Below are 16,946 nucleotides of genomic sequence, written 5' to 3' on the forward strand. Positions count from 1 at the left end.
GTTTTCACCTTTGATGTCATGAGGCTGTCCATCCCACAGAAACACATGAGTTCACTTGAATTCGCATGCTGCCCATACGCCTACATTTCAAAGTTTGTTACCTTATTAAGTGGTGGAAGATGCTCACTGTAATAGTAGCAATGAGAAGTATTTAGCTGCACCTTATGCAGTCAAAGTCCAAAGTTTTAAATATGGAGAACTCAGCTGCTCCTAACTCTGGAACTCCCATAAAATATGAAGGTTGAAAGGATTCTTACATTAAGTTTTGCAAGCGTTCACTTTTTGCATTGGGAAATTGGAATTTCACTGGAAATTACAAGACAGGATGTTCCACTGCCTACCTTTTTTTTTTTTTTTGGTGCTCAGTTTGACCAGGCATTATGAGTTCATGGCTACTGGCTACTTTTGCTTGAGTTGATTGCTCAACACTCAAAGCACTCCTGTAGGTGCTAGAAATTTTAGGTTCCGTTCCTTTCTCTTTCTGAGAATTATTAGTATTGACTATCTAATCTGCAAGTCCATTTTGTGAGAAAGGTGTCCATGTCGAGTCTTAAATTCAAAAGGAAGAATTCGGATCTGTGACTCCCAAAGGTGGGAGATGTTTCCTTGCAGATGAAAATAATGCATCATTCAAAGCACAGGTCTTAATGATTGGGTTAATTTGCTCTGCCTCAGATATGTGTAGGACTACTCATTTAAAAAGTAAGATCTTTTTAGGACTACAGGGAAACCCTTCCTTCCCTTTAAGAGGTAGCTCCAAATTTAGAATTGACATCGTGTCCTCTAGTGGAAGAAGTTTTTCTTTTGAAACAATAAATAATGTCTATAATAAATGTCTAGGGTTGGAAGATGTCTCTGCTGCTGGAGCTGCCACTTTTGTGAGCAGTGTGAACTGTGAGCTTTTAAATATGCTGAGAATTAAAAAAAAGTGCTATGCTGTCACTGTAATCTACTACATCTTCCTCCCTTCAAAAATCTCCCTATTACCAACAAAGGAACAACAGAATTCTGGCAAGAAAATTCGTAACTGTTGAGTTTCTTCTGTGATTTGGTTTTCATATGGGACATTTCTCTTGTGCCTGTAACTGACCCTTCCATGCAGAAAGGCACTATGATCTGGTGGCTTGCGTGTTGTCTTGGAACCAAGAAAACCTGGGTTTTCTTCCTGCAGGTTTCCCAGCTATTGCATCGAAGAAATGGCAGCAACAAAACCAAAAAGGGATGACTCCTAATGCAGAAAAAAATCAGGATAGAAATTAATTTGCTCATCTTTGATACCAAGCTTTCCTTCAACGCCTACCCTAATGCCTTTGTTACAAGGAGGGGAGTATGTGTCATGCTTGTAGCAAGGCTATGTCAAGGCAGAGCTTTGGTCTTTTAGAGCAGTTTTAGTCTGTTTTGGAAGTCTGTTTCTTGCCATACAAAATCTAATCATGCCATTCTCTGTACAAGTGGTTTAGCTAATTCCTCTGTATCGTTTCACATGGAGATGCTCCTTGCATTTACATTGCCTAGCAGTGGTCTAGGTAGCGTAGTGGAAAATGTAGCAGGAGGAACAACCTCCTCTTACCTGCTGTCCATGCCTGCTAAACTACATTATTTTCCCCTTCTCCATGTTTAAAACTTGTTTTTCAGTGGTTTGCAGATGCTTCTCTTGCTTCCCACATAAATTCCAACAGTATGACCAGATGTCTAGTTCATTTCTCTTGACACACTTTACAGCCCTAATCTGAAATGTTAACACTAGCCACAAAAGAATCATACGCTTGTTGTGTAAATTACTACAATCAGATAGCCAAAACATTATCTCATGCGGTCCTAGATGTTATAATGCTTGCAACTAAAATGCTCCCTTAGGATCCACGGCAGAGGTCTCTGGGCTTTGACTGTGCTCTGAGATGGGCAAAGGCAAACCTGTCTGGGTAAGAGTGTACGTGTGTATGCAGTCTAGACAGATGGCATACACTGAACCAGTTACTGAGGGCCCATGAAAACTTGTTCCTTTAATGGAAAAGGCAGGAAATCAAGTGAATCTGCTGAGTTTCTAGCAATTCAAACCACTGCCATTTCCCGGTGTAGGAAATCTGTGGTTGGAGCACAGGCTAATATAAGACCAAAAGTATATACCTTGATGGCATCTTCACCCAGAGGGATGAAGACATCAGTCATACAAGATGTTCCTAAAGAGGAAGAGTTCGTATAACTGGCTTTTAGGAGGAAGAGGGTGATCATGTTAGTATCAGCCCGGCTGAACAAACGCTGTATTTGAAAATCCTGCTAGCTTAAGTGGCTGTTCTGCCTGTTGGCAGTGTGAGCAGAACAGTCCAGGGATCACAGGCAGTGACTGACTACGAAGAAGAGCAAAAGGTTTTTGCCCTGAGAATCTGAATCTAAAACTCACCTTGATAAACTCTTGAAGGTTGGGTGTGGGGCTGTGGCTAGGAAACGTGGATTATATACCTGTCACTGGCCTGCTAGTCTTCCTTATTTTTTATTTTTTGTGTGTGCTTCTGTATTTGTAAAAGGGGACCTCCTTTATTAAAGTTTCTAAGAGTCACAGATGGAAAGTGCTGTGTAAAAATTAAGTTGTTCTTTTCATTACTTTCTTTTATTTTTTCCCAAGGCCTGGATGAGAATAGAAGTTTGAGTTTGCGTGCAGAAGTTGTATTTTTGTTTTGTTTTGTTTCCCTAACCACTTCCACATGCAATCAAGTTTTATTGCCAGCTGCTCTCCATGGTTGGTCTCCTGGGAACCTAGGCTCCTGTTTGTTGTTAAACTCATCACAGTTGGTTAGTTTAATTTTTTGCAAATGTTAATTTATCAGGTTTGGATTTCCACCAGTTCTCTTTACCCAGCCAGAAGTGGGCAACGGAGTAAGCACTGATGTGTAAGAAGGGCTCGTCAGAACCTCAAATTCCAGTAGTGGGAGAAATGGCCAAGTTTATGGGCACTCTCACATTCTTTCTGTATTGAAATTAAATATCTTGAAATTTTTCACTTCCCACAGAGCAGGAATATGAAATTTCATTTAATTAACAGAAGAAAGATTTTATTTCAAAATTTTAAATAGGAAAGGACAGGGCTCCCCATGATGATCACAGCAGGGAGCCCACGAGCCCAGACATGCTGCTCACCAGGGAGCCTTCCAGGGAGGCCAGCAAGCTAGCAGGAAACCAGGCAGGTTTCCCTCGGAAGTATGTCTGGTCGCTGTTAGAAGATTTGATTCGATCAATCTGTTCCTGCAGAATATATATGCGTATTTTTCAGGAATTGGCATTTTCCTATGGAAAAATGTTTTACTGAGTTAAAATTGGAGATTAGTGAGCGTGCTTTCCCGTCAATCCTAGCTGCATTGGTGAGAAAGCCACATATACTTTGTAAATACATGTAAATATATGATAATCTAGCATATAGTTAGGCAACCACACCAGACCTCTAAAATGGGGCCTATGGATGACCTAGAAGTCTCCTTAAAGACTTTTGCGTGGTTATCTGTCAACCTAAAGCTAGCACTGGAATGAGCAGACCATCAGGATACTTCCCTACCTTGCAGGGGAAGACTGTGTGGAAATGGGCCATCAGACAAAGCAGGAACAGAAGCCAGCTATGGTGAGAACATCTGTATGTACCCTCTTCATCTTTTCATAGTTTCCACAAATTAATGTGATAGCTGTGAGTCCTGTGCATTTCCCTGTGGAATTTATTCTTCTATAACAACCTTCTGATTGTATGCTTGATACCATGATACCTATAGCTGGAAGACTTGAGGAACTGGGTGTCTGCTCTGGATTTAAGAGTCACTTATTGATACCAGGTCACAGAGTCCTGAGCACTGACTGCACTTTCTGCAGCCTGCGGGCTGTGCTTTTTTGGGCACCACCCAGAGACCTGTCAATGTTTCAGAGGCTAGTGGACAAGCTTCTGTGGTGCCAGGATGGGCAGCATGTGCACCAGCACATGGACTGGTCCCCACCACAGGATGGACAGAGTGGTGGCAAAAAGAAGCAGGGTCTGGGGCTGAGTGGGGCAGCGTGGCCCATGGCCAGCCCCACCAGATCTTCCACTGGATGTTCCAGAGGAGAGCACATGGGAGGGTTTAGGTGAAATCAGGGCAGAAATGGAGTGTCTGGCCCTGGGCACCAGAAAACAGCTGAAGCAATTTCTCCTGTGGTGTCCTGGCATGTATAACGGACAAAGGCCTGTGGGTCTGGTGTACTATTCAGTGTTTGGGAATCTAACTCCAACAAAAAAATGCGTTTTTCACACATGCTGTTAAACAGAGATGAACACTTGCAAGGGTATGTAGGTGGAGACCTTTCTACCCTGTACTTCATCGGGAAACTCTCTGTGAGAACAAAAATGTACAGTAAGGCAGGAAAGTATTTGACCATTGAGTGAGCTGTGGAGACTCTGCAGCATTTCCTGCTGTTACCCTCACATCAGATCATGCCCCATTACTGTGGCCATAGGCTCTTCTAGAGGAAAACTGGGCTTACATGGTGGTGCCTTCCTCTGCACCTGAATGCCATCAGTTAGGGCCATGCATCCAGTGCTTCCACCTCCATTTTGCAGCGACAGAAGAGGAGCTGTGGTGGAGTATATGGCCTATATACGGCTCTACTTGGTAGGGCAAATGTGGGTGGGAGGAGTAAGCCTAGAGGTCTAATTCTCAGTGTGCAGATGGGGTGGGGAGACTGATCCCCTGGGAAGACAGAACAGTGCTACTGCTTGATGTGAAGGTTTTATTTTTCATAATTGGATGAAATCATCTTGTTTCTGTGTTGAGCAGGAAATAAAATACTCTTTGGCTTTCTGAATTTTTACACACAGAAAGCTGTTGTGCTCGTTGTCCTGGCTGGCAAGAACTGCGTTTAGCCCTCAGCTGGATCTTAGTTTGTATTTTAGCGGAAACACGGCTTCTTTGGAAATATCATGCCCCATAGTGCTGAGCCCCACCAGTGACTCAGTGCTGAGTCAGAAGAAAGGGTGCCATTTACTGAGTCAGGCACACAGCTGTGGTACAAGCCGATGTTTTCCTTGGCTGTCTCCATCAAAATAGTGACCAGACATGTAGAACCACTCAGCTTGCTAGGTAAGGTGAGATCACAGCTAAAGAGGCTCAAGTCACATCAGGGCATATTTGCAATGAGAAAAAAGCCTTGTTTTTGTAGACTTGCGTGTTTGTACAGGATATAGAGGGAGGTATGATGCAGGGCACCCGGATTTGGAGCTCTCTGGACACTTCTTTTAGAATTTTCCAAAGGGAAATCATCATTCACACTTCAGATATGAGAATACACAGGTACACTTTTGGGTCTTTTAATTGAACTATTATGCTAATATTCTGTCTGACTCTGATTCTGATGTTTTCCCTGCATGAGTCTCCTTGACAATGGTAGGTTTTGGGGTTTTGTGGACTTGTTTATTTTTTAAAGTTACCATCATATCAGCTGCAGTGCTTGTCATAGGGAGGAGTAGTGGAAGGTGCTAAAGGTTATTCAATGAATATATGAGAGTCAGTATATTACTCACCTTTCTAATATAAAAATCATATCCTGAATTATGGGGAATGCACAGTATGTAAATATCACATTAAAAGAAAGGAATGATACTGAGAAAGGTAATTTTAAGTTGAACTTCACAAAGCAATTTTGTCAGATCTGTTATTCTGCAAAGTATTTCCCTGGAAAGGTGACTGAGAGTCACCTGTGTGATCCTTAACACAACATTTGACTGCACCTGCGTGGAGTGTTCTACAGTAGCAGTGCAAGTAATCATGTCTCTCTCACTGCTAGTGTCCATGATCACACCAAAAAGAGTTGAATATTTGCTCCCTATGTATTTAGTGCCATGATAAATTTACACAGGGACACTGCTGACCCTGTCATCCATCTGTTTTTGGTACTGGGCTGCCACATAGTGGCCTCCTTCATAAACCTGGAGAACGGGAGGAGGGAGGGAGGATATCAAGTTGATAACAAGAATGAGCAAATACAAACCTCATGGCTCAGTTTACGGTATCTGTTAATTCCTTACTGGCTGAGGAAGCAGAATTTAATTTCGTACAATCCAAAACACAAGAAACAAACATGAGAACACAGTAAAAAAAGGTAGGAAACCCCTCAGTTAAGTAAGAAAAGGTTCTTTCAAGAAATTTATAAAGGAGTTTGTATGAAAGTAGAAGAGTTTTCCCTGACATACTAATACCTGCTTTCGTTTCTTTGCTACCTCCTTTTTTCTCTCTAGATACAGACAACTAAGATTTAAAGTTCCTTCCTTTTAGATGAGCTCAGGTTAGGAGAAAAAGTCACAACGGGTGTACGTGATGGGAATGAATGTTTCCTCACCTCAGGCTCAAGCTTGATATTCAGGGAGGCGGTTTGGTTTTGTACCAGTGGTTAATGGAAGCGCAGCCCCTCTGCTGCGCTAACCCGTGTGCCCAGCTGCACCCTGTGCTTGCGCGTGTCCTGGCTGCCTGCTCAGCAGTGCAAGGCGTTGCTCCTGACCCACCCCAGGATGGCTGCTGAGGCATTTTCCCAATTTACCCGGGCACATGGCCCCTTCTCCTCTAGCTGCCCCATGCTCTACAGCCTGGTGCTTGGAGGTGACTTGCCTGAAGAGCCTTCCCCTTCTTCCTGTCTGGATCTGCCAGGGAAGATGAGCTTTTCCCTTCATATTCATGCTCCTGTAGTGAAAAGAAATCTGACTTTCCAGCTCGAGGAACTTTCTTGTGCAGAAACATTTTTGACCTTTTGTGAGGCAGTGGAGGAATCCTGTTTTGACCCAGACCTGGAACCTGTGCGATTTTAAATTTCAGCTAAAGTGTTCCTTTGCGCAGGTTCTGCCTTTGTAAACTATCCAGGAGGGAGGTGGGAATGGGGCCTATTTCATGCCTTAGGATCATGCCTGGATCAGTGCTTTGTAACTATGATAAAATGCGTAGTTTTTTGCTGCCCTATAGGCTGAGATTTTGATGCCCTTCGCTCCTCTGTGCCTGCCTCATTCCTGTAAGCATGTCATCCATTGCAGGTGGTCAGCCTTGGAGACTGCAGCTGTGGTTGGGTTTGTACATAGGTGCCCATGACGGCCTTCTGTGAGAAATGATCTGAGACGATAGAAAACCTTGAAGGTTTTCAATCTGACAGTGTGTGGCAGCCTAATTTTCTGACATACCAAATATGCGCTTTAGACCGTCAGGATCCCTTAAGTGAAACATGGTATTTAGGAAGTTCGGACTTCAGCAGTGTATGTGCCTCCAGTCAGGCTAGGTATATGCCAGGCTCCCAGTGTTGGTTATGGTACTTTGGTCATGATTTAATGCCAAGTCAGGAAGCAGAGAGGTAGGAAAATGAACTCTGTCTGGAAGAAAAGACTGTTTTAAATCTTAAAAATAGTGTCATGTGGATATATGGTGGGCTTAGATCTGTTATTTTATTTAATCATCTATGATAGAAATGTTCAGTACCTTTTTGTTCTAAGAATAAGCATCCTGTGCGTTTTGATTTGTCATGGTGTAAAAAGGCTGATGTTGTTTACAGTAGGTGGATGTGAAATATATTTCTGTAAAAGCTCTAGGATCTTCATTTTAACACATGCACATTAGTGCTATTAGCAGAGTGGTGAGTGTTTACTTGTGAAATTATGACTTGTTTTGTCATTGTGCTTATAAGGCTGGTTTTATTTTGTCATAAATTCAAAAGCAGGCAGAGAAGCTTAAGTGACTGAGGCAGTTGTTGCAGGCAAAACAGTCCCCACTTGGGGAATTTCTACTTAATCTAATTTATTGCCAATTAACACAAACTTCTGATCACCTGGCTTCTCGTGTTGAGAAAAAGGAGGACAAAACCAATCAAATAAACACTTCAGTAAACACTTTCCTCCCCCTTCCCTGGGCTGAGCAGAAGCCAAACACCTATCATCCCTCCTTTCCAGCCTCACCTCCCTGTATTTTCACTGTGGGTTACGCTCAACCCCCCCCAGTCCCTGCAGCAAGGCGCTGGGCAGCGTGGGAGGGCTGGGGCCGCATCCATAACTGTTTCTTTTGGCTGCTCTTTGCTCCTTCGGGTTTTCCTGCTGCTCTGCTGCTTCTTAGTGTCCCTGCCCAGCGTGGGTCACCCATGGGTTGCAGTTCCTTAGGGGTGACCCCATTAAGGAGACTCCCATTAAGGAGAAGGTAAGGGAAATAGCTCTTACTGGTCAGCATTCACTGAAACAAATGCCTGGAAATAACAAATGAGAGGCAGAAATTGGAAACTGTTGTAAAAAGGACTTGCTGGGGCATCTGCTTTCCTGGATGTGTATTTTCAATAAAAGCAACCACTTTCTGCAACCTAATATATGTCTCTTATGGTTTACTTATTTGGGAAATGGAAACCACATTAATTTTAAAAGGAGAAGGCCATACTGGGGAAGTATGTACACTGAAGATCCCAGAAGGAAGTATACAGAGGAAACCAAATTCCATAGTCAAGTCAGTGAGGTTTTTAGGGGCCCTCCTTATGAAAATCCCAATGCAATTAGCCAGAAAAGAGTTTGTCAGAAAAACCTGATGAATTTTCTATGTGGTAATTTGCCCACGTAGCATCTTTTTCAAGAAATTTAAGAAAGAATTTAAAAACCATATTTCCATTTCAGAAAATGTTTCAACACAATAAAAAGGTGCAAAAAGAAATTGCATATTTTTCTTAAATTTGATTTCATCTTTTATATGTGCTCTGTTAGTAAAAATGTGATGAAACTTTCAGCACAGAGAAAGAAGTTTTAAGTAGAAAGGAGAGCAAAACCTTCAGTGTGTATTGAAGCACTACTCCTTAATGATTTTAAAAACTGAATATAAAATTAAATGTTTTATGAATTAATGTGAGTTATAGTCAGTTCCTGGCATATCATGAAACAGTAGAACAGTGCATATTAATTAAGCGATACAGAATTTCTAAACAAGCTTGAAAATTCCTAGTTATTCACTCTTAAAGAAACAAATTTCAAAGTTTTTATTCCATGGGAAAATTTGGAAATTCTCTTTTCCTTTCCCTTTTAGAATAAAACTCCATTGAGAAATGTAGAATTTCCCATGAAATAAATGCTAAATTTTGAGAAACTTCAGCTCAGAGTTTGAAGGAGAGCCACCGAAGAGTTTAATTTTCTGCTGGAAAACAGGAGTTGAGTTCTGAAATCTGTGGGCACTAGTAAGAAAATTCTCATCTGGCTGAAAAAGAAAGGAGAAAAGTGCCACTGTTGAGAACTGGAACATCCCTGAAGGTATCTCTCAGTGTGCCTTCTGAAAACTGAGCTCATCCCGTTGTTCAGGTTTGGAGCCCAGAATTTTTGGTTGGGTGTTTGTGGCGAATGGAGGCTGTGACACCCATGTCAAAGTCCTACTGGCTTGAGAGAGAGGGTGCTTGCATGGGAACACTGCTATCCCAACTGATTTAGGTCCCTCTCAGCTTCTCCGGGCGTGGCAGCTCCTTCATGGGAGTCTTAAGAGAAGGTTTGGCAAACATCTGCCAGATGTGGTCTGAGTGCATGGGGTCCTTCCTCGGTGGAGGGAGGGGACACTAGATGATCGGCAGATGTTCCCCCTAGCCCTATCTTTCTATGAATTTATTACACATAGGTGGTGGCACAGGGAGCGGACGATCTGTGGCCTCTCAATGGCATGTTGTTCTGCAGTGCCTGTTGCTGTGGTCAAATTTGAGTGGATGACCCTGGGGGCCCCTGCCAGTCCTGTATTTCTGTGTTCTTGTTGGAAACTTGTTCCTTCACACTGTCTCTTCATCAGTGTTCTGGGACGTTGTGTCCAGTCCTGCTCATGTCTTCTTCCCCCGGAGTTTTCCCCCAGGTTTGCCCTCCCCAGATGCAGAGGTTTCTCATGTATACCTGGTCTCCGGCAGCATCTGCTGTTAGTGGTTTCCATTCTTTCAACAAACTGCCTCCTGGAGCTGGGGTATGAGACCGACTAGAAAACAAACCACAAAACAAATAACCTCCGAGTTAAGCTAAACACCAAGCTAAAGTAGCGGTAGCTATAAGTGTGCTCTTAAATTTGTATGGTGGGTTAGAACAACAATGAGAGCAATGCCATTTAAAATGCCATTAGTCTACCTGGCACAGCGGAAGGCAGGTTGCTATTTGTGTGCTCCTGGGGAAAGAGTGGAGTTACACAGAAGCTCAGATGGTTTTCTTTGTATCTCCTGCAATTTAGGTAAGTGCTAACTAAGACTATTTTACCATTGGATGAACATTTGTATTCCTGGCTGAAAAGACTGTGAAACAGCCACTGTCAGCTCCACCGAGATGTGCTGGTTGCAGTGTGGGTCCAGTCCTGATCTTCAGCAGATTAAGGGAACCAATTGTATTTGCATCACAGCAAAGTAGGAACCATCGTGCAATCAATTGCTGCCTCTCACCTGAGGCATGGCAGCTTCTAGCTGAGGAAGAGTGGCTTCTGAAACCTCTGTAACAGTGTCACGACAGATGATAGCCTGGCTGTGCCTGGACTTTTGCAGTTCAGCTGTTAGTGAATAATGTGGTAAACGAATACTGCAGATTCTGACTCTACAGTGCTGTCCTTCCTCACAATCTGCCCTTCAGGTGCTCCTACGCAGTCATTTGTGCAAGTCTGAGGAGGTTTCTTGCTTTTCTAAGCAATGTCTTTTTTTTGCATTTCTTATCATTCCTATAATGGATTTTTGTGAGACCCAACTTCTTTTGTTCAACTTGAAATGGGGCTATTCTAGGTGTAATTTTGAGAAATACAACTTAAAAAATTTTAACTGACCCCACGATTTAGGATGCGCTCTGTGTCAGTAGTATTTGGTGTGTCACAAAATGTTCCTTTGGTGAATTTTATGCAGTCTAACTAATGTCTGTGTTGCTGTCCTAACCCCTTTGCATCAGTCACAGTGATTTAATCAATTTAGAAAGCAGGGGAGTGCTGGAGGAGTAGTATGTCAAACCAAGCAAGAGTAAAAGTGGAGCTCCAAACGAGATACAACATCTATAAAGATCTCCTACACCATAGCTAATGGCTTTTCATGATCCTTGTGAATTCAGAGATGTTGGCAGATGAGTTTTAGCTTGTTCAAATTTAAGAAACAATATCACCTAATTTATTTAGCTTAAGACATTTCTGAAAGAAGGCATGTAAGTATTAACCAATGATCTCGGATTATTTTGTTTATATAAGGAGCATCCTGTTGCACACTGCATAGCTGTAATACTGCACACTGTAATACCACTTTTTATAATAATACCAGTATTTTTCACAGTGTGTTGCTGTTACTCCCATGTCCCTCTTTTTCACCAAGAAGCTCATGCCTCATTTAATGTAGAGGATGGCTCCAGAGAAATGGATTTTGGGGGATCTTAGCATTGGGCCTTTTGCAGTGGTACAAAATGGAGCTAATGGCAATGTTTTAACTAGAGGGCAAGGCCCGTTTTAATTGGGTGGATGTCATCATGGATGCGGACATCCAAATGGTCCCAACTGAATTAAGTAAATCACCTCATCTTTTGATGTAAAGCCTTAATGATCATTGTTCCTACATCGTTCCCCACCTGCCACCTCCTTTAAGGACTGCAGATGAAAGGCGACCCTGCCAGCAGCGATGGCAATCCATGGCTCATTCTGGGACAGGTCTTCTAACCCTGGGGAATTGTATGCAGTTGGGAAAATGATCCCTAATATGTGTAACTAAAAAGAAGGTTGTCACTTGTCTTTTTTGCTAGACCGTGTATTTGTTTGAAATTACTCAAATCTCTTCTAGTTTGCAGCAATTTATTATTGCTACTGGTTATGTCCTTTGGAGTGTAATCCAGCAATCTGAGTAGTTTCGGGAATAGAGGTGTGATTTAGATGCAACAATGAAAATGAAACTCTCTTTAAAAGCCAGCATAGGGTGTCTTCTGCTGGACTCCCTACAAAGGTGGTCCTGCTCCAGGGAGAAAATGGAGGTGAATACAAGTCTGCAAGTGAGTAAATGATTTCCGTCTTTGGTCACCAGCTGATCATAAAATGCTGAAAAACTTATAAAAAGGAACAGTGAGAGTACTTTTAGGACTGAAATTTTAGAATTGGTGAGAACCACATTGCTTTGCCATCCTGGCAAAGCATGATGCAGCCTTATTTTTTTTTTCCTTAACCAAGGAACTGTACTTGTTCGATAGGTCATGGGCTGAATGGTTTTGCTTTGCATGAAGAAAAAATAAACATATATGTGCATGTGTGTGTGTGGTCTGTTTAATTTGTGATGAAGAGGAAGGTTAAAAGCAGGTATTTTGGAACTTATTTGCTGTCATTTAGAAGGTGTTACAGTGAGCTCTTGAACAGGAAAAGGAGACAAAAAAGGTTGTACTTATTTGAATGAAGCCCTTATTTATGGGGGAAACCAGAGGGGTTAAATAAAGGCTAGGATTTATACATATGGGAAAATAAATTATGCATGTTAGTATGTATAAAAGAAACGGAAAAGGAGAAGACCTGTGTGGCAGGGAAAACGTGAGATGTCTCTGTAAAAGACTTTTTAAATGCCGTACAAATATAGCACAGTGTTGAGAGCTCTTGTGACTTCACGTGATATATCTGATGTCAGTCTTGGTGTCATGCGATTGTGTATTTTAGCTTGCATTTATACAAGTGAAAGATAAACACTTAGGTTTTCTTGAAATTATGAAACATAAGGGCTCCAAATTAAATAGCAAATAAAAATAGCCCACATTCCCCTCCAAACTGTCTTGCTTTGCAGTCCCTGCTCCAGTCCAGGGGAAGCTGCTCTCCATCACCGAACCTGGGGAGGCAGTTGTAGGTGCCAAGGGAGGGATGCTCTTCTCCTATCTGTTTTGTGCTGAGGCAACTCCTCTGGTTTTAATTACATTTCTCCTTCTCCTGACCAGTGAGATCAGAACTGGGACCCCAGTATCCAGTTGCAGAATGGCGACATACTGAGGAAGTTGCAGCCTGATTGGCTCTACATATAATCAATATAGTAATTCTCTATCTTATACATTTATCTCTTCTGCAGTACAGACTAGTGCAGGAATGTGGGGAAAAAAAGCACCCCTCGGGTAAGAAAGTGAAGTTTCACATTTCACACTGCTTCTGAAGAGCTTCCTGGTGCTCTGCTGGCAACAGAATGATAATTTGCTACTCTGCTACTTCTAAATGTAAGACTAAAAATGCTTTTAATGGTGAGCTGTTATGTTAATTAGTTAATTATATAATTGTTTCTAATAGCCGTTTCTATTGGTGCAAGGTAAAGAGGTTTAGATCCAGCTATGCGTATTTATTTATAAGTCTGGAAGAGAGGAGGGTTTCCACCTGGATGCATGTTTCTAATTGGATGGATTTTCTAAGAACCTGATTTACAGAGAAAAGATGATGACAACATACTTCTTTAAGCTTTTTCCTTTTGGGAACCCAAAATCACTAATTACTTTTCAATCCTGCCTGTTGATTTCTTTATTTCTGTTGGCCTTTTTTTGAAAAGGACATAAAATAACTGAAGTACACTGTGCTTTAGTGTTTGTAAGTGATTATACTTCTGCACTTAATTCATGAGAAATTAGGGTAAAGAGCTCATACTAATCAGCATTCATTTAAACAAATTCCTGGAAATAATAGAGGCCAGATGAGGGAGAGAGAGAAAATTGAAACTATCTGAAAAGTGGCTTGCTGGGGCAGCTGCTTTCCCAGAAGCAGGTACTCAGTAACAGCAGCCATGTTCTACAACCTAATATATGCTTCTTACAGGTTATCTATTTGGGAAGTAGAAAGTAGGTTAATTTTAAAAGGAAAAGCCTGTACTGAAGAGTTAAAGTCTGCTCTTACATCCCTATTGGGTGTAACAGCCTCGCCTTTTGGTCTTCAAAATTTGGCTGATCTTGCAACGTGTTTTGCAAATGGGCAGCTTGAATTTGTGGGGGTGGGGGAATTCCTCTGGAGTTCAGGCGATCGCAGCGGGTTGTGTGGTTCCTGCATGAGGGGATACAGGGTAGCTGTATGCTGAGGAAGCACAGAAAAGTATGTATGTAGCTGAGAAGTTTTACAGATTGCAGGTAGAGGAATAATGTTAGTTTTTTAAAAATACTGAAGGTAGCTCAGTTACCTCAGTTCATTATCTGGTGCTAAACACTTACATAGCATCGCAGCATATGATGCTCTTTATATGTTATAAGAAAAAATATTGGCACCAAAGCATGCTACTACCTTCCTTTAGTGTTTTACATTTCACCATTGGGTTTTTTTTATAAGGTTCTCTTGAACTGAGCTGTGTCTTGGACAGCACAGCTAATTAAGTTATCCCTGAACTGTATTCTGGCTCCAGATACATGCTACATTCAGTAAGCTCACAGCACATTCTTGAAATAAATGAATTAATATTTCTAGAGTCTACCTGCTGAAAAAATGCGGTATGCATTGCCAGCTAGCTCTACCGGTCAGATTTATGTTGTTCATATACTACTTTGTTTGTCTCACTGTGCTCTTATTGTTTTACAAAGTAACTTGCAGATGTCTGAAGTTTAAACACCTCCCAAATATGTGTTGATATGCAAGAAAATTTAGGAGAGAAACCAACACAAGTGGACATTTTAGGAACTCACTGCTGTTTTATCATTGGCTAAAACCAATTTGATGTCTTTAATGAAATGAGACAGTCTGAAGGCAGAGAATAGCTCGTGTTTTTACACTGCAGGAGCATTGCAGAAGCTATCTGTTCCAAAATTCAGGGTACAACTTGTTTTGCAGTTAAGGGTCAAGAGGAAAATACCCTCTTTTTCCCCTCTCCATATCCTGCAGGACACTATAGAACAATTAAGTTCATTGGGGGAGGGGGGGAGGGATTAATCCTCTCACGGAAACATCTGGAATTGGTAAATACGTGAGGCAGGAGACCCACTCAGAACAGAGTATGAGGGATTTCCACAGTGGAACAAACCATCTTTTATTCTTTCCTTTCTCCTCTTCTCAGCTCTTTGTTAAGAGAAAGATTTTAAGATCTGAAACATAGAAAAAGTGTGTCTGTGCTTAAAGGGGAGGTCTGAAGTAAGAACTTCAGCCAAAATTAATATCATAGACCAGACAAAGGATTTGTTTATTCAGGGTGGGATGAAAGAAGAAAATATGTATCAAGGGGCATGAGACCATTTGATCTTGCAGATACTTGGGAGTAATGGCAAAATAGAGTGGAAGTTTCTTCTTGAGAGTAGACAAGCAGAGGAAGGAGGGAAGGGGTTGGCGTGTCTCAGAAGGATGTTTCCCCAAACACAAGTTAAAAATGATGAATAAATTATAGATGCTTGCTGCTTGCTTGGAACTAACACTTCTTTTTGTCTTTATTTCTCTGTAATGGATTTCAAAATGCATGTAACAGACGTATTCAAAAGTGCAAATTTTTATAGACCCTTATATTTTCTGGCTGAGAAGTTATTTTAGAGCAGAAAACCTGAAACTTCTCAAGTGTCAAGCAAATCAGACCTGTGTATGAGAAACTCCTCCAGTATGGTAATTTTACATGGATTATTTGGCTTGTGCTTATTATGATTTCTGCATGCTTTTCTGATGAGTTGGAACAGAAGAGGTTGATTCTGTGGTAACACTCTCTTCTAGTAGAGAGTAAGCAGTCTTTGTAGAGATATACCCAATATGATAATTTTTCTGCAGGGGAATGGTTTGTCTTGATGTTTTTTCATCAAGGCTAAGTGGGAGGAAGCAAACTGAGTCTGTCTCAGCTGACGTTCTGAACTAACTGAAACCTGCATACCAGACTTAAGGAATTTATTAAATGCAACTTGTGTGGTATATACTGTACTTTTAAGCTTCCTGCATATCTCCTGCCAAAAGCAGTTTCGGCTGGTGTACTTTATTTCAAAGACTTCCCCCCCACCCTTCTTTTTAATGTATCTGTATTTGACAGTGGTATTATTTTGTAAATATATGTATGTGTTTAGCACAAACTAAACCAGAACTGGCTGTGCTGGAGAAGCTAGAGTTCTCTTTATACATCTATTAAAAGCTTTTCCTCAAGAAGTTATGAATTTGTTTTCTGCTGAAACTCACCGTATGTGGCTTCAGTGGTAAATTGACTTGATTTACTTTAGATCTGTTAAATAACATTTTATTTCTATTGAAATTGTAACATTGGATGCAACCCGATTCTTTCTGTGAATATCCTGTTCTCAAACTATCAGCATGTTGATTATGAATTACTATTATCAAATTAAGCTGTTCCAATTTAAAAATGCCAAAGAAGTTTTTTTCTTTCATATGTAAAGCAAATATTGTGACAGCTGTCTTACCCCAGCCGTCTTCATAATCCTTCTTGTGGGATTTCATATTACTGAGATTTTTCTGCCTATAGGTTTGATTTCATAGATGTAGGGCTGCCTGGGTGTCTGACTGCTGCTAACTCCCTGGGCTTATTACTATTAGCTTGAGCACAACACCAACCTATAACTATACCACCTCTGTGTGGGAGCTGACTAGGGCCAGGGCAAGAAAGTTGGTGCCTGTCTTCAAAAGACCGTGAGGACATAAACACCATCTCTCATGAGCATCTGAGCCATTAGAGCATCTGCTCTGAGGCCCTGTGTAATGCACGCCACACAGCTTCAGCTGTACCCTTTGCACTGGGCCCAGGGATTTCTGTTTCATTATTGACACGGCTTTTGTGAGCCACTTCGGCCAGATTTCCAGCTAGGATGTTTGCCTGCTTGAGACACGGACGTAAGACTTGACTGATATCAAGTCACCTAAGACTACAGTCTGTCTCTTTCTCCTAGGAGTTTTGCTTAGAGCATTCCAGGAAAGAAAAATAATTCTCTAAAGGGTTATTTGATCCTCCAGAGACCAATTGGTGTGATATCAAGAAAGGGCAGTTAGCTGTAATTACTCCTTACCAGTTCAGGAGAGGGTGAAGTCAAATCTCTGTTTATTAATAATTTTCAATAT

The 16,946-nt window shown here is 41.5% G+C and overlaps 1 long non-coding RNA gene across 5 annotated transcripts in view; it reads left to right on the forward strand.

Annotated features, from left to right (window-relative positions):
- Nucleotides 1-5,109: 5,109 nt before the first annotated feature.
- The window catches only part of LOC140647547 (uncharacterized), a 125,145-nt gene continuing 113,308 nt past the window's right edge, over nucleotides 5,110-16,946 (forward strand). For 2 of the 5 annotated variants that reach the window (XR_012040827.1, XR_012040836.1), the window contains exon 1: nucleotides 5,111-5,303. This is a non-coding gene — a long non-coding RNA (uncharacterized lncRNA). Of the gene's footprint in view, nucleotides 5,304-16,946 lie in introns of all 5 variants that reach the window. The other 3 variants (XR_012040829.1, XR_012040824.1, XR_012040826.1) reach the window with 3 other exon arrangements.

This window comes from Ciconia boyciana, chromosome 1, assembly GCF_034638445.1.
Source record: "Ciconia boyciana chromosome 1, ASM3463844v1, whole genome shotgun sequence".
Lineage (NCBI taxonomy): Eukaryota > Metazoa > Chordata > Aves > Ciconiiformes > Ciconiidae > Ciconia > Ciconia boyciana.